At 41.7% G+C, this 26,662-nt stretch overlaps 1 long non-coding RNA gene across 5 annotated transcripts in view; it reads right to left on the bottom strand.

Annotated features, from left to right (window-relative positions):
• The window catches only part of LOC128103629 (uncharacterized), a 308,429-nt gene that overhangs the window by 8,186 nt on the left and 273,581 nt on the right, over positions 1–26,662 (bottom strand). For all 5 annotated transcript variants that reach the window (XR_008215742.1, XR_008215748.1, XR_008215743.1 and 2 more), the window contains one exon: positions 23,053–23,160. This is a non-coding gene — a long non-coding RNA (uncharacterized LOC128103629). The remainder of the gene's footprint in view (positions 1–23,052; positions 23,161–26,662) is intronic.

Raw genomic sequence — 26,662 nt, 5'->3', positions numbered from 1 at the left:
CTTCAAACAGCATCAGAACATGTGTACAATATGTTCTCAGAAAGGAGCTGGCCAAATATGAAAGATTAGAAAATCAAGTGAAATAAAAATAGAAATGCATACTGTTTTCTCCCCAATCCACAATACCAAGCAGGGACTGAGAACAAAGGACTTTACATTGTCTTCCTGTTTTGTTTTTACCTCCTTCCTGTATATTCACTGTTAGAGAAGTATCTAGAATTTCAGCAGTGTTATTTTAAGAACAAATAATCAATATTCACTGATCTTCCCATCTACTTAATCAAATAAAGCTTAATATGAAAGCATCTCTACCTAACATTGGATCAACTGCTTTTTTGAAACATAAACAAAGGCACTCCCATTTTTCACTTCAGTTCTGAACATCCAAGTTTGAAAAAAAAAAATAAGTATCACTTTGGACTTGTTAAGGTGCTTGCCAACATGCATGAAATCCTGGATTCAATCCCCAGCATTACATAAACCTAGCATAGTGGTACACACCTGTAATCCCCACACTCTTAAGATGGAGGCCAGAGAATTAGAAATTAAGGGTCATTCTTGGGTATATAGTGAGGTGGAGGTTAGTCTGGTCTGCATGAAATTGCCTCAAAAGAAAAAAAAAATGACTCTAAAAAGTACTGTCTTGCAAAATAATAAACCCCTGGCCCCTTCCCTTGGGAAAAGTAGCTCAGTTGCTATTTAAGTCTTAGGGAATCATTTACACAAAGAGAGAAGAACTAACTTCTCTAATTAACTAACTAACTGTACTGACTAAAGTTGCCAAACTATTTTAAAAGCACACTGGCCTATAAAACAAATGCAACCTAAACAATCTGCCAAATTTGGAAAAGGCAACGGTAAGGATGGCAGGGGCAGGAAGCAAGGTTAGAATTTAAAGAGTGAAAACTTCCAGGCTAGGAAACATCACTGATGCCCATCTGCCAGACTGACTCTCTGACACCCGTTTTGATTGAGTACCAAAGCTTTCTAGTTCTGGTCCAGGCTTCAGAGAAACGCAGAAGGATGATAAACAGGAGCCTAAGATTGCATCCCTGGAGGCACGCACCCACCCACAAACTGCTGCTTTCGTCTCTTCCATAAATAGATCTCAAAGGAAGGCTGCTGAGACTCTGTGAGGTGACATGTTTATCACATGCCCCGAGTCTGCTAAAGAACAAAAAGGCTTGTCTAGGACAGACCTGTAATCCCAGCACTCCAGGGACTGAGGTAGGAAGATTTTGAGTTGGAGGCTAGCCTGTACTACATTGTGAGCTCCAGACTAGCCTGCACAAGTCTCTAACAAAACAAAATTAGATTCATATTAAAACCTACACACATAAGTCGCAATTTTAAATTAAGATGGCTGTAACCAAAAAAAGATTTTATTTTTATTTTTAAAGTGTGTGTGTGTATGTGTGTGTGTGTGTGTGTGTGTGTGTGTGTGTGTGTGTGTGTGTGTGTGATGTGTTTGATTATGGGTGCCTGAATGCCAGGGTACACATGTGGCAGTCAGAGGACAACTTCTGGAAGTTGGTTCACTCCCTTGTACCTTTTGGGGGGCGGTCTGTCTTCTTTCTCCCACTTTGCACACTCGAAGCTTCCAGGAGATTCTCTTGTCTTCGCCTCCCATATTGCTCTAAGATAATATGATATAGAAGAGCCGCTGCAGGCAGCTGGTTGCCGGGTCCAGGGACATGATGGGTCACTGGGCGTGTGCAGCAGCGAGCCCTTCACCCACTGAACTGTCTCCCAAGCCTTGGTTTGATGTTTCATTCTATTTTCACAAAACACTTCTAAAAATAACCCGCAATAATGGACAACAGAACCATCCTCCAGATTCACAATGTCACCGATGGCCTTTTAATGCCTTAGAGCTAGCTACATACTTGGTCATTTTCTGTTAACCATGGCTCTATTTGTTCAGCAAGGAGTGAAAAGAAGGAAGGAAGGAAGGAAGGAAGGAAGGAAGGAAGGAAGGAAGGAAGGAAGGAAGGAAGGGAAGGAGGAAAAATGGGGGAGACAGACAGACAGACAGAGGAGTGACACCTAGGCTCGGAGGCACCAGATCTAGAGGAGCATAAATTTTCTTGCACAGTGTTCCAGCACACACATCCCCTTACTTCCTACGTGGTACTACTGATAACAAATCAGCAATGCAGATCAGAGGAATTTTTTTTTAAAGGAATCATAGGCGTTTGGACATGTACCCAGAGCCTGGGAGCGGATAAAAGAACCTGGCAAGCTTAAAACTTATGCTAAAGATACTATGAGGATTAAATTTCATACTGAAGAAACTGTGTTCAATGCAAAAAGAAAAAAAGCCACTAGTCAAACACATTACTCCAAACTTGGGACTAAATATATTCAATAATGCTTCCAGAAAACACTGAGCCATTGTCTCCCTTCTCTGCCTTAAGGAACTTGGACAGACAGCCACCAGACAGGCAGCTGAGTTCCCCATGGCTTTCAAGGGTGATTTTCTATAGGACCATGCCCTGACTACAAAGAGACTTTACACAGCAATTCTGTAACTCAAGACGCCCTGAGTGTGCACCCTGGACTAAATTAGTTTGAGCTCGAGGCTACTGCTTACCAGACCCACTTGCCAAAGACACAACCAAGCAAAACAGGGGTTCAGTGAATACATGCAACAAACCAGTAACTGCCTAGAAGACAGGCTCAGAAGCAAATAGAAAATGGCACATGCTCCAGAGCTTCCAAAGTATGGTGTGCATATCAGGTCCCCTTCTAGCTACAGGATCTGACTCCCACATGTGAAAAATCCATCCAAATAACAACTAAGCCAAATAAACAGATAACTAAAAGCATATCATTAAAATGAATCTGATCATCACTAACCATTACTACTTTATGTAATGGGGAAAATGGTGTGTATCTCAACTTCTCCACCTGGCTATCCCAAGCATGTAGCTACTAAATGGGACTCTGATAATTGAGGACCTGAATTTTTACTCTATTGCTGATGAATTTCATTTCAAACTTTAAAAAATCAGATGCCATTGGCAACTACCATATTGGACACAAGGGCCCTGGAAATCTAAATCAGAATTTTTTTAAATCACCTTTAAAGCTGAAGGTGTAGATCAGAGTACTTGCCTAGCATGTACAAGGATCCTAGATTTGACCCAATGTACCACCCTAGATCATCAGTGAATCCTAATGGTTCAAAATCATTTCAAAATCAAAGACAGAAAACAAATTTGGAATTAGACTTGTAACAGACCAAACACAGCAGGCCCTCAACACCATAAATGCAGATACCATGGTATTATGTTTGAATATGAAATGTCCCCATGGGCTCATATTTCAACACTTCCTCCAGCCTGTAGCCTACCTGGAGGAAGTGTGTCATAGCCAAGCCCAGTTCCAGCCTGAACTTCCTGTCTCCTAATCAACTAAGACTCAAGGATCTGCTTCATCTTCTTCTGGCAATTGTATCTGCAAGCCCCTGTGAACTCACCCATGCCTTCGAACCATAGGGACTGTATCCCATCAAACTGTGAGATCAAATAAATCCTTCCTCCCCTAAGCTACTTCTTTCAGGTTCATAACAGTGACAAGACATAACCAAAACACACAATAAAAGGTGACGCAGGACAGCAACCCAAAGGTGTTTGTACTTTAAAAGTACTACACACCTCATTTCATTTTTCATAAGTTGAAGTATTCTACAGATGACATTAGGATCTAAAGAAGCAAAAGCAAGGAATTGTTTGAAAAAAAGGAATTGGGTCACTTTATGAGTACTTAGGGAGGAAAAGCACAATTTTAAAAAAATTCTTCCGGCTGGAGAGATGGCTCAATGGTTAAGCGCACTGGCTGCTCTTCCAGGGGCAGATTTAATTCCCAGCACCAACATGGCAGCTTGCAACTGTCTGTAACTCCAGTTCCAGGGGATCTGACATCTTCTTACCAATGCACATAAAATAAAGTTGAATAGAGCTTTAAAAAAATTCCTTTCACTCAGTTGGCATTGTCTGGCCTGAATTTTAAGAATGAGATGGTAGAAATCACCCCTGTCTAGCACGTAACAATTTGCATTCTTGTACCTTGATAGACATAACAGTGAGATGATTCTGTCAGGTGTAAACAGTGTTTTCACACTTCTATCAATGTGTGTCTTCGTTATTATCCAACATTTAATTAAGTCACAACACCAGAAAACATCTGGTAGTAAACTTTAGCACATGCACTACACCATGAATGACAGAGTGCTGCAGCCCTAAGTGGTAGCTCAGGCAGAGAGGGTGGTACTGAGAGGAGCAGACACAGTGCAAGCAGCCCGGACTGAGGGACAAGCGGGCACCACTGGACTGGGCGCCGCAGCTCTCCTTTGTGTGAGCATGAGGTCAGATCTTGCTGAAGCAGAGTTTCCTTCTCTGAAGGTGGAGCTAATCAAACGGACCTAACACCAAGTCAAGCACAGTTGCAGAGTTCTGTAGACAGAAAGCAAACAATGAAGAGGCCCTTTCCTGCCCCTGTTACCACAGGATCATCTTTAGTAATAACAAATATTAGTAGTTTGAAGCAATCACCACCTCACTGTTACTTCACAAGACTCTGTACAGACAGGCCCTATCCTAAAATCCAGTCTGTAAAAACTTCTTTATCACACAGAACAAGAGGGAGTCTTTGATTGGTCTCGTGTGCTCGTGGACACCAGGGCATGGCTGTCTTGAACAATCACCCCAGCAGTCTTTCCCGTCACTAGAAACAGGTTCTTTCTATTTCTTCACACATTGTCAGACATCAGCTCAGTTTTGTAAGAGAGATTAATGAAACAAGAAGTTCATGCAAGTCATAAGTTCTTTAAAACAACAACAACAAAGAATACAACCAGCTACCAAGGCCGTAGGGAATACCTAGTCTAAGCCCTGCTTTTGGTTTTTGAAGCCTCAATGTGGAGAAGACAACACTGTTTGCCCCAAATTTCTTAGAATTCTACTCCAAGGCTATTCCTGTGTTAGGACATTGAATCAAAAATTGACATCAGTATTGACTCAGAACTCAGTAGTCCTGTGACCCTCTGGCTTGCTGAAGATGCTACTGAGTGAAATAATAAAATTATAGCAAATTATGATGTATACACAAAAAATGCATAGCAAGCACAATCTCTTATTACTGCATTTAGACTCAGGCTTTATTTAAGATGGAAGTAAGTGGTCCAGGTCAGTAATTTGAACTCATAAAACAATGGAAATCTTTGAGAAAAGTAAGTGCATGTATATACACACACATACAGAGAGACAGAGAGACACAGAGAGGGGACTGTATATACTCTATAGGATTAAAAATTAATTTAAATATTGAGGATTTATTACTCCAGTTTCTCAGCAGATTACTGAAAAATTATATCACTTCCCTCTCCTCTTGCATGCACTAGAAATCTAAAACTGCATTTGACCTGCCCTGAAGCTAATATTCCTCCCACAGACTGATTCCTTTAAAAAGCACAGAAGAAAGATGAGCTGCCCAAACTCAACAGCTTACTCCCATATAAATATGACTAATGAAAAATGTAGAAAAACATTGGCTAAAACACATTTCAGATATTATCAATATGTTAGTTTCTATTTTTTAGTGCTCCCAGTTACCTAAGCCAACTGAATTGGCTGGCCCTTCATCTCAGAGGGAAAAATTAAAAATAGTTTCACATAACGAATAATTATGGTGTGCACTGGTAATGTACATGTCTGAGCCTTGACTCTTCTTCACCCCTTCTTTGGTAAAAGGTTCCCAAGTGTTCAGGTTACATTAGCAACCTGAACTCATTTGCTGAGATCTTTCCCTGAACTTCAGGTGTTATGGGCCATTATGAGTGTCAGCCCAAAGACTCAAGCCTTATAATCAGAATTCTATAACTGGTAGCTGAATGTAGTAAGTTTCTATTTATCTCTGTAAAGTAAGTGTTTTATGCCACAAGGTCTGTGATTGGGAAAATTAGGTGAGAGAATAGAGGCCAACTATCCCTGGGACAGTATGAAAGCCAATACCCATAAAAGTGGGCAATAGCATCATATCAGCTATAGTAGACAACCAATACATTTACTGTTTTTCTAGTTGCTTGGATTGAGTTCCAACTACTCAGTTTAGGCAGTCCTTATACCTCAGCCTACCAGGTAGCTGGAATTACTTGTGTCACTGGCCTGTGAGATAGCTCAGCAAATAAATGTACTTGCAGCCAAGCTGGAAGACTTGAGTTTGATCCTAAAACTCATGTGGCAGAAGAGAAAACTAACCACTTGATACAAATTATCCTCAAATGTAAACACACATACACATGCAGAATTACAGGTGTCTATTATTTCATCTGATTTAATACTTTGTTTTGAAAAGCAAGTGAACAAAATCTTTCTTTATGGTATTTTTGAACTTTGTGGGTTATACAAACATATTGCACTAAAGATGAGCAACATAGGCCAGGCGGTGGTGGCGCACGCCTTTAATCCCAGGACTCAGGAGGCAGAGGCAGGCGGATCTCTGTGAGTTCGAGGCCAACCTGGGCTACAGAGTGAGTTCCCGGAAAGGTGCAAAGCTACACAGAGAAACCCTGTTTCGAAAAACCAAAAATAAATAAATAAATATTAAAAAAAAAAAGATGAGCAACACTGGAAAAGAGGAGGTCAAAGGGCAAGTGAGGACCCCAGCATAAAATTAAGACAATTCAGTCTCTGTGAGCCCCTATGAGCCCAGGTTAGCTGATTGTGTGAGTTTTTCCATGGTGTCTTTGACCCCTTAGCTTCTATACTCCTTTCTCCTCCTCCTCTGCACTCTGTGTACATGTTACAGCTGTGTAGCTTGGTCCTCTTATGGGACTCCTAACAGTGGGAACAGGGGCTGTCTCCAACTCTTTTACTGGCTTTTGGGGCCCTACTGCTGATACTGGGTCACCTTACCCAGCCTTAACACATAGGGAGGTGCTTAGTCTTACTGCAACTTGATATGCCATGTTTCATTGATACTCATAGGATACCTGTCCTTTCCTGGATGGAGATGACAAAGGATTAGGGAGCAGGAGGGGGGAATGATGAGAGAGACTGGAAGGGAAGGATGGGGGAGGCTACAGCCAGGTTGTTAAAATAAATAAATGAATTAAAAAAAATAAAGACTCAAGGGTAAGGATGGCATGTTCTAAGAGCAATAGTGGAGAAACCCACTTGAGTAGCTATAAATTAAACTAGGAAAGGCAGTAGGGTTCAGCCTAGATCTTCACAGAGAACTAGAAGAGATATTGACAGTAGAACCACAGTTGTGAATCACGGGAGCTTGGCACATGCATATCTTAGCCAGTACAAGGGATTCACTTGGAAATCATGGCTGGTAACAGAACACTGCTCACCTAGGACAAGCCTAAAGCGTCACACTAAGAAATGCCCAGCTTATTCTATCAGCAGAGACTAGAGCAGCACTGAGAGCGTTCTCAGCAGCACCGTGATATAGACAGATGCAGACAGAGTGGTGAATTCCATAGATGGCAGCCCAAAAGCAGTGTGCAAGAAGAGCTCACAGAAACATGGAAGCTAGTCTGGCCTGCTGCACAGGCTGACTCGGTGTGCTGTTTGCACTACAGCTTAATAAACTGGATTTGAACTGGGAAACAAAAGCAAGTGGTTACTCTTTGTTCACTGAGTGGGAAAACTGGCAATGGGAAGGAGCTGGGTGAGAAGGCATGCCCAGAAGAGGGCATGGAAAGATGCAGGGCCAGAAACAGGCATGCCCTTTCCCAAAGCTGAGTCAGTTCACACACACAGTGCAGGACTGAGCGTCCTAAAGCCAGATGATAAACAGGAGTTTGGGTCATGACCGTGAACAGTGAAGGCTGAGGCACAAACAAGGACTGGGATTCTGGCTGAAGAAACATAAAAGACAAAAATGGGATGGGCATTAAAAAAGAAAGTGACAAAGAAAGTTCTTCCTGGTCTAACAAAAGAAAATGCTATTGTATGGAGATACTAAAGGCTTCTTCACAATCCTCCCTGGGGCATGAGCAGAGCCTTCTGTAAAGGTAGTAACTCGTATTAGCTACTCTTCTACTCACTGTGACCAAATACCTAATAAGACAGCTTAAGGAAAGAAGGATTTAATTTTGGCTCACAGTTTACAGGAATACAGTCCATCACAGTAGTGGGGACATGGTGGCCTGGGCTCCATCCTGGGTGCTGGAAGCCCATGGTACAGCTTGTTAAATCTCTGTGGATCATGAAAAGAGACAGGATAGGAAGTGGGTTCAGGGTATAAACCAAAAATTCTATAAACTCTCTCTAGCAAACCACTTCCTCTAGCATGGATACACCTCCTATGGGTTCTACAACCTGCCAGAACAGTACCACTAACTGGTGAGCAAATGTTCCAACACTCGAGCCTGTGGGGCACATTTCACACTCCCATCGTACTAGTATTTACCATCTCCTTAGTTAAATCATCATTACAAGCTTCCTCTCCTGGTTTCTTGCTGTGACCGCTGGAGATGCTGAATGACTCAAGGGCTCACTGCCTGTGTAGACAACAGCTGAGTTCCAACTCCGAAGCCTTCAGGAAGGTATCTGAGACCTTTTCATTTATCTCAGACTGAAGCAGCAAAGATTGCAAGCACAGTTATTGAACTTAGAGAGCTTACATTCTAGTGCAGCCATGAGGAAAATGACAAATTCTAAGTTAGGTAAAGCCAAAGAGACAGAGGAATGAAAAGGGCAGAGATGTACAGATGGAATGTTGAATAATGAGTATGCAAGATCGGGCAGACTGCATTTGATTTTGTAATTGGGGGATGTAAAATCTGGGATGGAGTTTTTTTAAAGAAGTTCCCAAGACCAAAGGCAAGAAGGAGACGACCTGATTACTAGGAAACAAAGAACTCAACAGTCAACACACTCAAGCAGGAATGTGGTCTGAGTTGAGCACCTATTGCCAACCAGATGCTATACCGACCTCACATATTACCTTTCCTCTTAACTCTCAGAGAAATTCTTCAAGTTGTTTGGTCCTGTCCAAACTTGATGAATGAGAAAACAAAAGCAGGTTCATAAAAACTAAATGTAAATTGTCAATTTGATACAATCTGGAGGCCCTGGAAGGTGGCCTTCTGAGCATGCCTATGGGGGATTATCTTGATTGCCATTTACTGATATGAGAAGACCCTCTCGCTCTGCAGAGACCATTTCCTGGGTAGGAGATCCCAAACTGTAATGAAGAAAGGAAACTGGGCAGAATAGGCATTCACTGTTCTCTTCTAAATATGGACATGATGTAACCAGCTACTTCAAGCTCAGGCTGCCCTGACTTTTCACCGTGATGGACTATACTTTGAAATCTAAGCCAAAACACATCCTTTCTCCTAGAAGTTCTTCTGTCTGCATATTTTATCACAGTAACTGGAAAAGAAATTAGCTATCACCCAAGGTGGACAGAAAAATGATCACATTTAGCAACAAAGTCAAGGCATGATGCTTTGACCAAGAGTATGGAAGGATAACAAGAGACTAGGGGCTATTGTAATGACTAGCGAGGCTTGTACTGTGGGACAGTGGTAGATGCAGTGTGCCTGTAATCTCACTATTCAGAAGGTAGAGGCTGCAGAACCAAAAGTTCAAGGTCATTTTTGCTACAGAGGGAGTTCAAAGCCATTCTAGGCTACATGAGGCTTCCTTTCAAAAAAAAAAAGTGTCAGGATTGAAGAAGGGAATGAGATAAGTAACCCATAGAGACCAGCAAACAATACTTGGGAGTAGGCTTTGAGAGAACGTAGCCGCTAAATCTAGAAATGTACTGCTAACAACTAAAGGATCAGGAATCCAAAGGTGGTCTGGCTTTGAGCCTTCAACAGTAGATGCATTAGCTAATGAGATAGTGTATGGAACTTCTGGGTAAAGAAACCTTAACAGGTACATAGGAAGATGAACTTAAATTCAAAACAATTAAGAAGACGCTGAGCCTTATGATGATGGGAAGGGCTCACTTGGTCATAGTCAGTTGGGGAACATTTCCATGTCATCCTACAAGGAAGTGTAATATCCGTGTTGGCTATTGGTACAGACCAATATCTTTCTGACATTCAGGAAACACAAAAAGCTCCTGCCACTGCTGTTACAAAAAGCACAAAATTGCAGGCACACATGAGAGTTTACACACACACACACACACACACACACACACACACACACACACACACGAATTTAGCTTTAACTTAATAGCCCTTCTACACAGACATACTCGAAATGACAAGCAAAATGCCATGCTATTTAGATTCATGTGCACAGTGTTAAAATGCTGTGAAATCATGTAGGCTTTGACTGTCTGATGTTATTCAATTGATGTCGTTAAAACAGAAGAATTAGTCTTATAATTACTCCCTTATGGGTTTGACAGTCTGCCTAAAAAAAGGAAGAGTACTCATCTCTGTCCCAAATTACCTTATCTGGGGGGAAAATAGGTGGGTTAAAGACAGCAAAATCCACATTTCAACAAGCCCATGGGAAGAAAAAGAAATGTATACCAGTAAGGAAGAACCACCCTAGGGTGACTCAGAGCTGCAGCCCATCAGGCTCTGTAGGCTGGGTGATTCCACTGTGAGGATCTAGTGAGGATGGACAAATCCTTTCTCTCCCTCCTGGGTGTAATGGCCACCCTCAGCACTCCGAAACTTCATCAGCCTGCTCACATCTGATGTATAAATTCCACTGCTGTATATGATTTAAAGTCTCCAATTACCCTGGCCAGACTGTAGAGACATAACTGCTAAAAAAATGACCCAAAATTCTGGGTCACGTAATTAATTGTGAGTAGTTGGGGGTGGGGGAGAGAGATGGCCTAGTCAGTCAAGTGTTTGCTGCAAAGTGTAGGGACCCAGCCCTTCCAGACCCAAGCGGCCAAGCTCCACCCTACAGAAAAAAAGACCTAATCAGGCCACAAAATCCCACCAATCCCAGGCCACCCCAGAAAGTTCCATTCCCAAGAAACTACATATTGCCTGCCTGCTGATCAGTTCTTCTCTCCCAAGCATAGGCAATCACATTCCTATGTTTTTCCCAGTAAATCTTGTGTGAGGTTTGTTGTGTGATGCGACTGTGGTATTCCTTGGCTCCTGACCCAGCTACCTTCCCCCTCAGAGCTGTAAAACTTACACCTACGGTTGGATCTCCAGCACCCATAGAACAAGCAGGTGTGGTGGGCCTTATGCCTATAATACCAGGGCTCAGGATTCAGAGACAGGAGGATCTTGAACCATGATGACCAGCCAGTCTAGCTGAATCAGCAGCCTCTTTTCAGTGAGAGACTTTGCCTCAAAAAATAAGGTGCTATGCAACAGAGGAAATAAATATTCAGTGTTAACCTCTGACCTCCACAAACACATGTACACACACACAACCAAACATCACACACACACACACACACACACACACACACACACACACACACACACAAATAAGCCCCAGATAGAAGTCCTTTTCCTTTCTATTTATGACTTTGGCAAGCTGTTCTTTGAATGATTCTCAGAGAGGGGAGAATCTAATTTAATAGGAATCAAATGCAAGCCTTAATATTAGTTACTGGTCTAAGGCTACACTAAAGGCCAAGCTATTAGAGATAAATAGTTACTGGGGCATGGCTTGTTGGCAAAAGCCATCGATTGGGAACAGAAAATCAGATTTCAATTCCAGATTCTCTCACAGTCTAACTGAATCTTAAATGAGTCATTTTACCTACGTCACAACAATTAGTGTTCTTACTTATGATGTGTTAAGGCATAAGTAAGATATTTCCTAGAGGAAATTATTCTATGCTCAAATGATAATATTTCTATTGAGAATTACAAAATTCTCAATTTCTGCAGCTATTTTACAATTATTTTATGGCCCATATTGTATTATTCAGCTATGTCACATATTAGCTCCAAGTCTTTAGAAGAAATCTTGTGCGAATTGATACTTTGTTACTGTAACAAAATGCCTGAAACAATCAACTTATAAAGAGAAAAGGTTCTTTTTTTGTTGGCAGTGTTTTTATTTTTTCCTCATGGTTTTGGGGGTTCTAGCACCATGATAGGTTAGTTCTATTACTATGGTCTTTTGGCAAAGAAGCATGTCTTAGTAGAGGTGTGTGGCAGAGCAAAAGTGTTCATATCATAGCTTGAAAGTGAGAGAAAAAAAGGAGGGACTGAGGCTCCATAACCCACTGCAAGAACATGCCACCCACAGGGCCATACTATCTATCCATCACCTCCCAAAAGTGCAAGCTAGGGACCACCATTTAACACATGGGCCACTGGGGACTAAGCATCCAAATATGGCAATCTCCATATCTTTGAAGATTAGTCTGAGCTAAAAGAAGGTTCATAGCTAGCTTGGCGATGGTGGCGCACACCTTTGATCCCAGCACTCAGGAGGCAGAGGCAGACAGATCTCTGTGAGTTCAAGACCAGCCTGGTCTGCAGAGTGAATTCCAGAACAGCCAGGGCTATACTGAGAAATCCTGCCTAGAAAACATAAACAAACAAACAAATAAATAAATAAATAAATACTGAAGAAAAAGAGTAAAAGTTTCTTACAATGTGATGAAGTAAATGGAGAGATAGTGTGCTTAAAAGTTGACATTTGAACCTAAATTTTCATCAAAGTTCATTATAAATTAGAAAACATAATATTTAATGATCTTGGGAAATTTACATGGAGAAGTAAAATTCATAGATACCCAAATCCACTTTGGAAATGAAGAACTCAATACTAAATCCCTAATTTCTCTAGCTCTTTTAGCATTGTTTCATGCATTATACATATTATCATCTTGGTCGTGTATTAGTTCCAAGAGTTTAGAAGAAAGCTTGTGTTAGTTTTCTGCACCTGTAACAAAATAAGTAAGACTTTGCTGTACTGTGAAAGCAAATTAACACACTGGCATAGCATAACAGTATGAGCATAAAAGAAAAAAAAACAAAGGGACACATTAGAGAAACAAGAATAGTGATCGCCCTCAGAACAGGGCCACATACAGAAAGTGAAACAGGCTCCTACCTACCACTAAATGCGCATGTGCTCCAGAGGCTAAAGTCACAAACGATAAACATGCAACCGCAATGTCAGAGCTATGGGTAGGTCTATAAAAGAAGAATGGAGAGGTGTTATTTTTACAGAACAAAGTAAAATACCAATGGACTGAAGTACATCAAAATTGAAGAGTTCTTTTCAATAAAGAATGTAATGGGGCTGGAGAGACGGCTCAGGTGGTCGAGCACTTTCCATACAAGTGTGGGGACTTCAGTCCAAATCCCCAGAACTTACAGAAGATAGGAGAGTCTGTAAAGCCCAGCGCTCCTAGAGAAGAGACAGGAGGCACTGAGAAAATCTGCAGCTAGTCAGGCATTTGCAGTTAAAAACACCAGAGACTCTCTGTCTCCAACAAGGTAGAAGGAATGAGAACGGAAGTTACCCTTTGTCTTCCACCTGCAAGCTATGGCAGGAACACACACGAGATTACAGTTATCAATGTTCACAGAAGAAGAAATGCTTGCCATGTGGAAGAATCAAGCAAGGCCTCCCAGAGTATACAAAAGGCACCTCTGAATCAATAGGAAAAATATAAAATCTTTCAGTGGAAAAATTAAAATAAATGTGAAGGGAAATATACAGGAAAGGATAAATTTCAAAGGAAAAAGTATAAAGACATAATCACTCATCCGAGAAAATAAGACAAACATATCCACCTTAGAAAGAGGGGAAAAAAGAGAAAGCTTGCTAATGCCATGTGCCAGTGTGGAAGTGGATATTTAATACTCATGCTGGCGGAGTCTCCCACTGATGAGAAGGGATCTGACAGTGCTTTACAAAATCACACTGAAAACATGCAAGCATGCATGTGTTCGTGCACTCTGTGATACAGTAAATTTATTTGCTTAGATCCAAAATAACCTTCCCTCGGTGTTTTCCAATAGGGTATGTGTCTAAGGTTTTTCATAGCACTCACATTTGTGGTAAGATGGCACGGAGATAATGTGACTCTTGACCCTGGGGGAGAACATGAATAAAATGTAGACCCCACCGTGAGCAGTTGAATGCAATGAATTTGATGTATGCACAAAAGGAGCAACTGAAAATATAATGCCAAGGGGAGAAGATACAAAGAAATAAATGAGATCCATAACGTATATAAATTAAAAATGCAACTACAACAAAGTAACAACGTGTTTTATAATATGCACACTGACAGGTGCAAACTCTTTGGCTGGATCCTAAACAAGGATGGCAGGGGTCATGTACAAACCAAAAGGGACATTCAGACAAGCAAGTGGAGCCCTATGAAAGTGTAGGTATACATGTGTTTGTACATATGGATCACCAAACCCAATTTTTACAAGACAACACACTTCAGTCATACCTAAGGCACCCTGTATTTCCTATTTTATTTTTAGTGTTGATCTCTAGCAACTACAATGATTGCAGGTGACAATTTTCTACCTAAAACCCCAAGGCAGACACTTAGGAGAGGTTTAGAGTGGGTCCCTGGAATAGTTGGAGGTGTCATGCATCCATCACCAGCTGAGGGTCAAGAGGCAACCCGGCAAGGGGACAAGACAAGATGCCTTTCTTCTTCTGCTGCCTCCTCCAAAGTGTCACATCCTAGGGCCAGCGGGGGGCGGGGCAGGCTGTTCTGGGCACTGACTGCACTTTCGGACAGTGAACTTTTCACCCCAACTTCAGCCCTGACTTGTCTGACTGAGGCCAAAAATCAAAGCAGGAAGCAATGTGCCCCTGGAGAATGCATACGGGATATTTTAAAACAGAGGAACACCTTATAGCACCTTAAACCTACCAAAGTTGCAGAACTATGAAGACCAGCTTTTCTCTTAATAAATGGGAAGCTGGAAACAAGAGAGGATACATGGGGAAAAAAAACAGGCTGATTTCAATAGACTAGCACCCTGGGGGGAAGGGGGGAGGGGGGATGGTAGGGAGAATCAGAGAATCAGTCAGCGTGGTCCTCACCGGTTTTCATTCAACACACAAAAAACAAAGCACACTAGAATTTCTATCATCAAATAACTAAACACTGCCTTTCTCAGGAGTACACCCTTATGGCTTCCTTAAACCAAAGGTCTTCCTAAAGTATGGTTACTAAACCTTTAGAGAAAGCATTTAGCTATAGCTAAGTCATAACTTTCTCAGAATTAAACAGTTCTGGGTTAAAGGATGGATGATACTCGTCAAGGCACAGAATCCTCTCCACCTTCATGCATGTGCCCAAGAAGAAAGATGAGAAGGCATGGTGTTCTAGTCACACTGCATGATTCTGTCTCTGTCATCACCAAGGCCACAGTGAACAGGCAATAGTATTGTCACACCACAACCCAATGGCTATAGTTTGGATCTGGAGTATTCTCCACAGGCCTTTGCATTAAAGGCTTGGTCACTAGCCTGTGGAACAAATAGGAGGTGGTGGAACCTTTAAAAGGTGGGGCCTATAAGGAAGGAGTTAGTTGACTGGAATGCATGCCCTTGAAGGGGTACTGGGACCCCCAGCTACCTGCCCATCTTATCTTCTTTGCTTCCTGGCCATTATGAGGTGAAAAGACTTCTTCTACCACACCCTTGTACCATAATACACTCTGCTGCTACAAGTCCAAAGCAAAAGGGACAAGTCCATGAAATGAGACCTCTGAGACTGTGAGCCAAGGCAAGTCGTTCCTCCTTATACACTGATGGTTTCTGACACGGTGTCATAGCAGTGGAAAGCTACCATGTCTGTGTAAACCAGAGGATAGGTGTTGTGCATGGATCCCAAACAGCAAATGGCCTGAGCCTAGATTTGCCATGGGAATCTGCCAGGACTATAATTAGCACTGTACTTATAAACAAGACTGAGGAGATAGCTTAGCAGAAGAAGGAGCTTAATGCCAAGCCTGGTAACCTGAGTTTAATCCTGGGGATCCACACAGTGGAAGGAGAACACCAACTCCTGCAAGCAAATGCATGTGCATGCACACACACCAAATATATAAACACATGCAATAGTACATGGAGAGAAAGAAAGAACTTATAACTAAAGCATACTGCGTCCTACAAAATCCCTATTAAACAGGCATCTATAAAAGAAATCAAACTGAGAGTAATGGCCTTGGGTCTACCAGATAAGGAAGAGGGTGGAGAAGAGGTAGCCATTCAGGGAAACTGAGGCAGGCAGGTGACAGCAGGTGTATATATTGCATTGTTCTAATCCAGTTGCTTGTTACCAGATGAGAGAGGACCACACAATACACAGTATGGGTTCAAGATTTTGATGAAATCCATGAAAGGACAGCAAGTCTAAAACAACCATTTCCTAAAAAGACTCTTTTAATGTGGCTTCTCAAGATTATAATATTCCTTTCACAGATGGAGGAATGGGCCTCCATAGATGCTGAGCAAGGTCCTCAGAATGACATGGTGGCAGAACTACCATTGATTCAAAGGCTATATGACTTCACAGTGCTTTTCAGTGAGCATACTGATTTCCAAAAAGAGCGGACTCAGCTGAAAACAGGCTAGGAAAACCAATGTGGTCATACTCCCAAGCACATGGGAGATGGAAGCAGAACAATCAGCAGTTCAAGTTCAGCTCTGCTATGTAGCAAATTGGAGGCCAGCACCATCCACACGAAATTGTGTCTCAAAAATGAAACAAACAAAAACCACTAGAAAAGGGGGTAATGGAGGCCATCCTTAGCAAGTCCAAAGCCCTGGGCTCTAGCCCAAGCACTCATTTCTTTTAATGTGGCCAAGCATGGGGGCACAGACTCGTAATTAGCATTCAAGAGGCATCAGCACAAGGATCTCAAATTTGAGAGCAGCTCGGGCTATATAACCAATCAGTGGACCAACCAATCAATCAACACACACAAAATGTAGATTAAAATGTAAAACTGAGACCATAAGTGTAAACTGATGACATCCGCATCCTGGTTTTGATACTGCACAGAGGATGATAGAAACAATGTGTGATGCAAATGGATACTCATGTCTATAATCTCAGTATTTGGGAGTCTAAGACAGGAGGATTGCTTTAAGTCCAAGGTTATTCTGTTCTATACAGTGCATCCCAGGTCAGCCTGGGCAACAAAGTGGAAGCACCTTAAATAACTAAAAGAGAAAAAGAAATAACAGTTTTGGGGAAAGCTAAGTGAGTGAGGAGGCAGTTTGTTTTTTGAGACAGGGTTTCTCTGTGTAGTTTTGGTGCCTGTCCTGGATCTCGCCCTGTAGACCAGGCTGACCTCAAACTCACAGAGATCCACCTGGCTCTGCCTCCCGAGTGCTGGGATTAAAGGCATGCGCCATAGCTGCCCAGCTGATGAACATATTTTAAAAATAATTCTCAGGTATTTGCATGGTCTAAATACCACAAGAAATAAAATAATACTAGTTCCTTGCTATTCTCACTCAATGTCAATAGACTTTTATTAAGTATATAATAAATCACAGGGTATCATACTGTATCTTCTACATAAAGTTACATGTTCAAATTTTCTTCCTATTTTTTCTACCATATTTATCTATAAAACCAAAAATATATAGCTGCCAGTCATATCTAAACCTCAACATGAATAGAATAAAATACATAGCTGATTTGAATGAATATTTCATAAGAAACCTCTCATATTCATCATGAGGTTATTGAGCAATTTTTTTCAAGAATTGATACAGGACAATTTTAAAACCACTAGCATTTGTTCAATGCCATGTGCCATTAAATTTATTTATATCAAAACACTATACAAGGAAAAGCAATGTATCTACTTTTTATATATAAAGAAAGATAGATTCTCAAGGGCTAATTTGCCAAAATGACAAGTCTGCCACACTTTGCCACTCTGTTAAAAGCATCCACAGCCTTCCTTACCAGTGAGACTATAATGGTAACATAGCCATTCTAAGTGTGTTTGCACATTATTTTTTTTTCAGTATTCATTCCTGGCTCCTATTTAAAGCTAAAGTTTGTTACCAAAGCTGAAGAAAAATCTTAGAGGAATGAAAGAAATACGAGCGGAATTCCAGGCAGCAATACAGGCGTGCTCAAGTGCGAAACACGAGAAGAGCATCTGCCAAGTTCCTCTCGGCCCCTCCTGTCTCACTGATCTGGGTCCAATCTCTCTCTCTCTCTCTCTCTCTCTCTCTCTCTCTCTCTCTCCCACTTGTTTCTCTCCATCTCTCCCTCCCCCACTTCCTCCCTGTTCCAGAAGCATGTTAAAAGCAGGAAGAAGAGACTGGCAAAACTCCTGAAAAGACACAGAGAACACTGGGAAGTGAGGAAGGGCTCTCTAGTAGCTTTATTCCGGGTAGGGAAAATTCTAAGACAAATCTTTACAGGATCATAAATAGCAGGGAAAAAAAATTACCCAAATATTGACTATAAGGTCAAATATTTGGGGGAAGAATCACTCAAAAGAGCTAATTTAAATATGTCATTGCATTTATATTTATACTCAGGACATTATAATTTAGTATGAGTCAAATCTGAGGTTGAATGCACTTTCTAATTCAATGTCATATTTTAGGTCTTTAATTATGTTTGATTCAGCATCCAGCTTTGTTCTTCAGTACCAATTCCTATCTGTCCAGCCCTCATGCTAACCCATCTGTCTCCTGACACTTTAAGAACAGTGTATGCACTCAACATTATTTCTCAAATCCACAGACTTCATTCATGACACTGACCTTGGCTCCCCTCCACATCTGGAAACTTTCTAGTCTAGTGTGTGTAACTGGCACTATTTTTGAAACATAACAGTGTTCTCAATCAGCCTTGCTTTTCACAGTCAAATAGGATGGCCTGGGTGTCCATCATCAGATGAGCACATAAGGAGAATGTGCTGTATATCTACAATGGAGTTTAATTCAGACAGAAACATATGTTATTTGAAGAAAAAATGGATGGAATCATAGATCATCATATTAAAGACACTAAGCCAGACATAGAAAGACAAACATTACATGCTTTTCTTATGTGGAATCTGAGTTTCACGTGCATACACACACACACACACACACACACACACACACACACACACACACACACCAGTACGTGTGACATGGAACTAGAAAGGGGACTTATTTGGGGAAGAGAAGGAGAGGCTGCTGGGGAGTTAAACAAAGCAATGGTGGTTGTGGATTTTTCTTTTGAACATCACCCAGGCCTTTTTCACAACATCTGGTGAAGTCAGAGACAGTACTGTTTCAGCACAACAGTAAAGAGAAGATGATTTTCTAGAAGTCAAACACACAGGCTAGACATTCCACTTCCACCCGCTAACAAGGACATGCCAGCTGAAGAATGGGTCTGAGGAACACTGTCATCCCACTGCTCTAGTGCTGAAAATGGAGTCTATGAAGACTGGACCTACACGCTCCGCTACCATCTAAAGGAAAAAAGGAAGGAGACCAAAATAACCGTGTGAGGCATGGTGTTAAAGTGGGAGATGCCACAGGAAATATTTTAGTACCCTCTCCAACAGGTTCACACCCTGGGAGAGGAGATAAAGTTAACAGACAATTATAATTCAGCGCTATGAGGGACGTCACAAGGATAAGCACAGGGCGTGACGGAAGCACAGGAGAGGGAGAATCAGAGTGCTCAGGCGAGCTGCCCAGAGGAAGGGACCTGCAAGACACACGTGGCTCTGCGTCCACCAGGGTGGCCACGGCAATGATGGACAACAGCATGTGCTGGGATGACAGAGCAAAAGTTGAGTCCTCAGACATCATCTGTGGGGAAATGAACTGGTTGGAACTTGGTTTTACACGGTTGGGCAGATAAGCCAATTCAGTCTGAATTCAATCCACAGAACGCACATAAGAAGCTGGGTGCAGTGGCATATGTGTATAATCCCAGGCCTGAGGAAGCAGGAACAAGCAGTCAGCTCTGGCTCCTTGGCCAGCCAGCCAGTTTAGCCTAATCCAGTGGTGCTCAACCTATAGGTCACGACCCCTTTGGCAAACCTCTGTCTCCAAAAATATTTACATTGTGATTCATAACAGCAGCAAAATTACAGTTATGAAGTAGCAATGAAATAATTTTATGGTTGGGGGTCACCACAACACGAGGTACTATATTAAAGGGTCACAGAATTAGGAAGATTGAGAACACTCTAAGAGACCCGCTCTCAAAAACAAGGTGCATAGCACCTGAGGAAGACACCCAAGTATGACCTCCACACATACACACGCACCTGCACAGACATGAATACACAATAAGGAAAACAGTTTGACAGCATCTCAAACTGTTTACCACAGAATTACCCTATCATCTAGCAATTTGACGCTGAAGTATACACAAAACATGCACAAGAATGTTCACAGCAATATATTAAAATGGGGGTACCTCAAGTGCTCCTCAAATGATGACTGGACCCCCCCCCAAAAAAAAACCCCAAGCATTACATTCCAAAAACGTGTCATCCACTCAGGAAGGAAGGACCAGCAATGCTGCAGCAGGCAGGAACAAACTTGGAAAAATCACATGCTGTCTAAAACAGACACACAGAATCACAAATCTTATGATTCCTACTCCTGTGAAATTTCTACAGTAGACAAAAGCTAGACTAATGACTTTAGATATCGTAGGAATATGGTCAGGAAGAGTAAGCATGTGTGGATACATCGTTTCTCTTTGGGGAGATGAAAACTGTTCTAATGGTCTTCGTAGAATCTTCGTAAATTACCTGAGCCCTGCTGAACACCAAGCTTTAAGAACTTAAGGAGGTCGGGTGGCAGTGGTGCACACCTTTAATCCCAGCACTCGGGAGGCAGAGCCAGGCGGATCTCTGTGAGTTGGAGGCCAGCCTGGTCTACAGAGCGAGATCCAGGACAGGCACCAAAGCTACACAGAGAACATAAGGAGGTTATGAGTTTAGCTTAGTGTTAGAGTACTTGTTTAGCATGAACAGGGCCCTGGGTTCAATCTCAAACACCATTTAAAAAGATCAAATTATAAGGCATATGAAAGAAAGTTTAGCAGGCAAAAACATAATTAACAGGCAAGAAGAGAGAAAAGTGTCCAGGCTGGTGGACAATAAAGAGAAAAGGGGCAGGGGGACCACTAGCAAGGTTGATTAGCAGGTAAAGGCACTTGGTGACAAGCCAGAGTGTAACGAGCTTTCTCTAGGCCACCAACCAGCTCCCAAAGCAAGATATAGAGATTTATTATTAGTTATAAATGTTCGGCCTTAGCTTAGGCTTGTCCCACTAGCTCTTATAACTTAATTTAACCTGTTTCTCTTTATCTACATTTACCTCACAGCATTTTACCTCTCTTTCATTTTGTATGTCTTACTTTCACTGCTTCTTCCATGTCTGTCTGTCCAGCAGCTGGTTGGCTGGCCCCAGGCATATCTCTCTCTTCCTTGTTCTCGCTCCTCCTTCCCCACCCCACACCAGGCTAGATTCCTCCTCCTACTTATTCTCTCTGCCCGCCAGCCTGCCTATCCCTCTACTGCCTAACTAGTGGTGGTTCAGCTTTTTATTAGACCAATCAGGTGCCTTAAGTGGGCAAAGCAACACATCTTTGCATTGTTAAACAAATGCAGCATAAACAATGTAACACACCTTTACATAGTTAAATTAATATTCCACTACATCAGGAGATCTGAGTTTGATCCCCATGACCCACAAAGTGGAAGAAAAGAACAGAATCTTTCAAGGTTTCTTCTGACCTCCACATGCACACAATGGCACATGCACATCCACACATATATACATACATAATTCATGCATACACACATACATTATATATAATGCATGCATACACACATACATATACATAATGCATGCATACACACACATATATATAATGCATGCATACACACACATATACACATAATGCATGCATACACACTTATACATACATATATAATGCATGCATACACACATACATACATATATACATAATGCATGCATACACACATACATACATATATACATAATGCATGCATACACACATACATGCATATATACATAATGCATGCAAACATACATATATACATAATGCATGCATACATACATACATACATAATGCATGCATACACACATACATATATACATAATGCATTTATGCACACACATATATATATACATAATGCATGCATACATAAATAACTGTGGTGATTTTATTTTAAAGAGAGAAAGAGGAAAGGGATGGGGGGTGCCTAAGTGTGGGAAGATGGGACCCAAGCTGTAGCTAGCTTGCCACTGAAGACAAAGACAGTGTAGGAGTTCTGGCCAGCTGTTTGAGCATGGAAGGGTAGGGAGGAAGGAGCCAGCCACAGCTACTGTTCTGCTGGCTGAGGGGCCTGTGAGGAAGAGCAGCCAGCCTGAGCTGAACGCAGGCAGTTAAGAACAACCCCAGTGAAGAAAAGGAGAGGGGAAAAACTGGAAAATAAAACACACTTGGAAATTTCTTACATCCACCCTTTACAAAAATGCTTTCCATGTCAAACACTAGGGAACAATTTACTTGGGCACAAATAGAAAAGGGGTATCTTAGGAGGGACCCCACCCCATTCAGTCCCTTGGCTCCTTGAATTCTTAGGAGGTGAGCAAATCCAGGCTCATTTCCTGTTGCTTTTTAAAGCAATGTTTGCATTTTTCAATGTTTTCCTACAGTTTATCAGCTCCTGCAGTCCTACAGTGGGCTGGCTACCTCTTGGGTTTGTTTTCCTCCTGCTTTCCAACAGTGCAAGCACTGTAAGCACTGTACATGGATACAGAGATACTGATTATGAAGATTTCAACAGTATTAAAATTCATTGCATGTATATTTCTCCCTCTTCTTATAAATTTGTATTTCATAATGATTTTTGATCAACACTAAGAAACCAGAACTCTGGGCTGGGTGTGTCACTCAGCTGTAGGTCACCTGCTAAGCCATCAGGTAGGCCTGAGTCTGCTGACCAGCACTGTGCATGCACACCCAAAATAAATCTATTCAGTAGGTTGTATGTTTCAGAGCACACATTTTTTTTCCATGCTTCAGAAACTAGTAATACACATTGAAATAAACAGAATAAGCTCTTACCTTCAGCTGGTAATACTGAGACCAAGTCTGAGGCTGAAGAGTTCAAAACATCCACATCCACAAACAGAGCTCCACAAATAGCGGATGGACTCCCCTAGATCGCTCCACCTGTAAAGAAAAGTCACTGTTTTATTATCGCCTGAATTACAACTGAATCATGAATATACAGTGGTGCCCCATAGCCATACACTAACCTTCTGAACCTTTGGTCCGTGTTGTGGATCAAAATTCTAGAAAGAGTTCATAACCTAATTGTTCTAATGTATTAAGTTGTGACCTTTAGTGTGCGTAATCATACATGCGTGTGTGTGTGTGTGTGTGTGTGTGTGTGTGTGTGTGTGTGTGTGTGTGTAGGACTTACCAAGTGCTATCTCTACTTTCAGGCAGGTGATCGTGGATGAGAGCCGAGAGTACAGCAAGACTTTAAAATGTGATTTCCACACATTAGACACTAGCTAATAAGACTTGTGTGGAAGAGATACCATTCACAATCTCATTTATTTCTTATTTCAATGCCACACCTGTAACCCCAGCAGTTAGAAGGCTGAGTGACATACGGTTGCAAGTTCAAGGCCAACCTAGGCTACAACCTAGACCTCCTCTCTAAAATAAAACAGCTGGTAAAGGATAAAGTTGGAATATGGTTGTCCACAGGGAGTCTGACTGAGTTCTGAATAACTGATTGTACATCTTGACATCACCTGTAAAACAAAATACGTGAGTATATCTTGAAACCAAAGGGTTATGAAGAATCCTAAGTGATTTACTCTCATTTCTATGGTACTTCTCAAAGTACACAAATGTGTCCCAAGATTTAGAATGCTATCTAGTCAGGGTTAGACAGTAAATGGAGATGGAATCCTGGAGAGGAAACACAGGAGTTGAGTGAGGCAGAGTGCCAATTACTGTGTACACATTGGGATGTTTCCGAAACTCCAATACCAGAGCCTGAGTTTCCATATCTATGGGCATAAATGTGCTGATGATCCAGAAACCTTGCGTTGCTGAAAAGAGAAAACACATATTCCAAATTTTCTTCTTTCTAGTTAATCTTTCATGGCTCATTCTTGTGGGCTCTGGTTGAAATCTCACCTCCCACTGCCAATTGGTGTCTCCTTTCATTTTATACTTTGTTAATGCTTATATATCCTTGACAATTCAGCATTTATTAGGATGAGAGAGAATTCAATTTGTCCCTGCATATCTTCCTAAGAAAGGAGCAGAGAATAAATTAATAAAAATGCATAATGCTTACCGCTCTATAAAAGTGAAATGTGACGTGTCGCTGACTTACCTGGAGGTTCCTTGGAACAGAATAGACTGAAAAGTCAGGAATATGATGGTGGGATGCTAGTGTCCCCTCCAAAAAAAGAACCCCAAAAAACTGAGAATAAACCATTTACAGATGTAGACCTCTACGGGCAAGCTTGAAAACACAGAAGGAAGAGATGAAGACAGCAGAAGAAAACTGACCTCCCGTGCTGCTGGCCTGGCAGAGCTAATGTTAGGAAAACCGCAATACTACTGCAAACCGTCTATAGAGTGCAGCAATCGCCAAGCCGTTCTTCACAAAGCTGGAGAAGCAATGTTGAGCTTCAGTCCCATGAAAGCACAGGAGATGCTAAGGCAATCCTGAGCAAAATGAACATCATTCTACCATGACACCCCATTTAAAACCCGACTACACAACATAGTAACAAAAACAACACTGGTACAAAAACAGACGCAGAAACTGGTGGCATGGAGCTGGGAATCCAGAGATACACCCATGCACCCACAGCCATCTAATTTTTGGAAAAGGTGAAAAAAACATACACTGGAGAAAAGAGAGAGCAACTTCAGCAAATGTTCCTGGGAAGACCACAGGTCTGAAAGCAGAAGAATGAGAGGCTCCATTTCTCTCATCCCACACAAAAGATGAATTCAAAGTGCTTCAAATACCGTCATGTATGACTTAAAATCCCAGAACTCTTGGAGGGAAACACCTCAAGATATGGCCAAAGATAAGAGGCTTTGAAAAGAACTCCCGTGGCTCAGGAAATAACTCCAATAATTGATAAATAGCATCACATGAAATCAGAAAGGTGCTGTACAGGAAAGAAAACAGCTGAGTGAAGAGACCCCCCCAGACTGAGAACTTGGTCAGCTAGCCATCTGAGGGGAATTCTACTAAACAAGGAGGCAAATAAAATGACCAAATTGTCAATAAATACATGAATTAAGAAAATGTTTGCCGGGCGGTGGTGGCGCACACCTGTAATCCCAGCACTCGGGAGGCAGAGGCAGGTGGATCCCTGTGAGTTCAAGGCCAGCCTGGTCTACAGAGCTAGTCCAGGACAGGCTCCAAAGCTACAAAGAAACCCTGTCTCAAAAAAAAAAAAAAGAAAAGAAAAGAAAAGAAAATGTTCAACATCCTTAGCCATCAAGAAAATGCAAACGAAATTTATATCAAGATTCCATCTCACCCCAGACTGGCCTGAACTCAAAGAGATCTGCTTGCCTCTGCCTTCCAAGTGATGGGGTTAAAGGCATGAGGAACCATGCCTGGCTTCTCAGAGTCATTGTTATTAACTCCAAACCTCTAGTCACTCTTCCAAGCAGAAAGGAGAACAGCTTGAAGTCTGTTGGGGTCATTGCTATAGATACACGTTGAAATTCGTCCCCACAGATGTGCTGGTATCCAGAGGTGGGGGCTTTGGAAAGTGATTAGGTCATGAGGGCAGCCCTCATGAACAGAACCAGTGCCAAGGGCCTCTCTCCCTCACTTACAACTATGTTTGGATATTAAAAACTGGCAAGCCACAAGCGATGGGAGTATCTCTACCAGATGTAGACCATGTTGTACCTTCATCCTTGCCTTCTGGGCTCCGGATGACTCAAATCTACAGGTCTCTCATCCTAAGCCTAGGGTACTTCATCACAGCTTCCCAAACTGACTCCAGCATAAATGGGAGCTCACTGCATCTTTGCAAGGAACCCTTAAGCATCATTTAGCCCTCTGCTCTTTTGGATTGCACTTCACATACGCACTGAGGGTGAGCCAAGTTTCTAGCTCCCACAAACTTCCCAACCAACCAACTCAAAAGTCACCAAATAGAAGCCCTAACGCACCCCCAAGACCCCACCTCCGGGATATTGAAGACAGTCAATTCAGGCAAAACATCATGGTGTGAGCGGTAATTTTCATCATATAAAATGCCATATTTTGATATTTTGTCTCATAGAAGCTAATTAAGAATGAAATTTGAGTAGAAGCAAAAAAAGGAAAAAAAGAAGAAAAAAACAAACAAATAAAACCAAATAATTGTGTGGAAAGGGGGACAACAGGTAAAAATGTTTAAAGACTTAAAATAGGTTAGGGAAATAAACAGACTTCAGATAGGTCAAAAATGGTGGCTCTGTCTTCATAAAATCATGGCTCCCGGTAACCAAGCTGTGTACTTAAAAGCTTATTTTTTTTTTTAATATTTTTCTTCCTCTTTTTCAGTTGTGTGTGTGTGTGTGTGTGTGTGTGTGTGTGTGTGTGTCTGTCTGTCTGTCTGTCTGCCTGTCTGTCTATCATTCAATGAAATACCAGGTGCACTGTGGCTTTCTCCTTTATAAAAGAAAA

This window comes from Peromyscus californicus, unplaced genomic scaffold (genome assembly GCF_007827085.1).
Source record: "Peromyscus californicus insignis strain IS unplaced genomic scaffold, ASM782708v3 Scaffold_8__1_contigs__length_139910024, whole genome shotgun sequence".
NCBI classification, from domain to species: Eukaryota; Metazoa; Chordata; class Mammalia; order Rodentia; family Cricetidae; genus Peromyscus; species Peromyscus californicus.
Note: the sequence above shows the minus strand (reverse complement) of the source record. Positions and strands in the feature narration are given on the sequence as shown.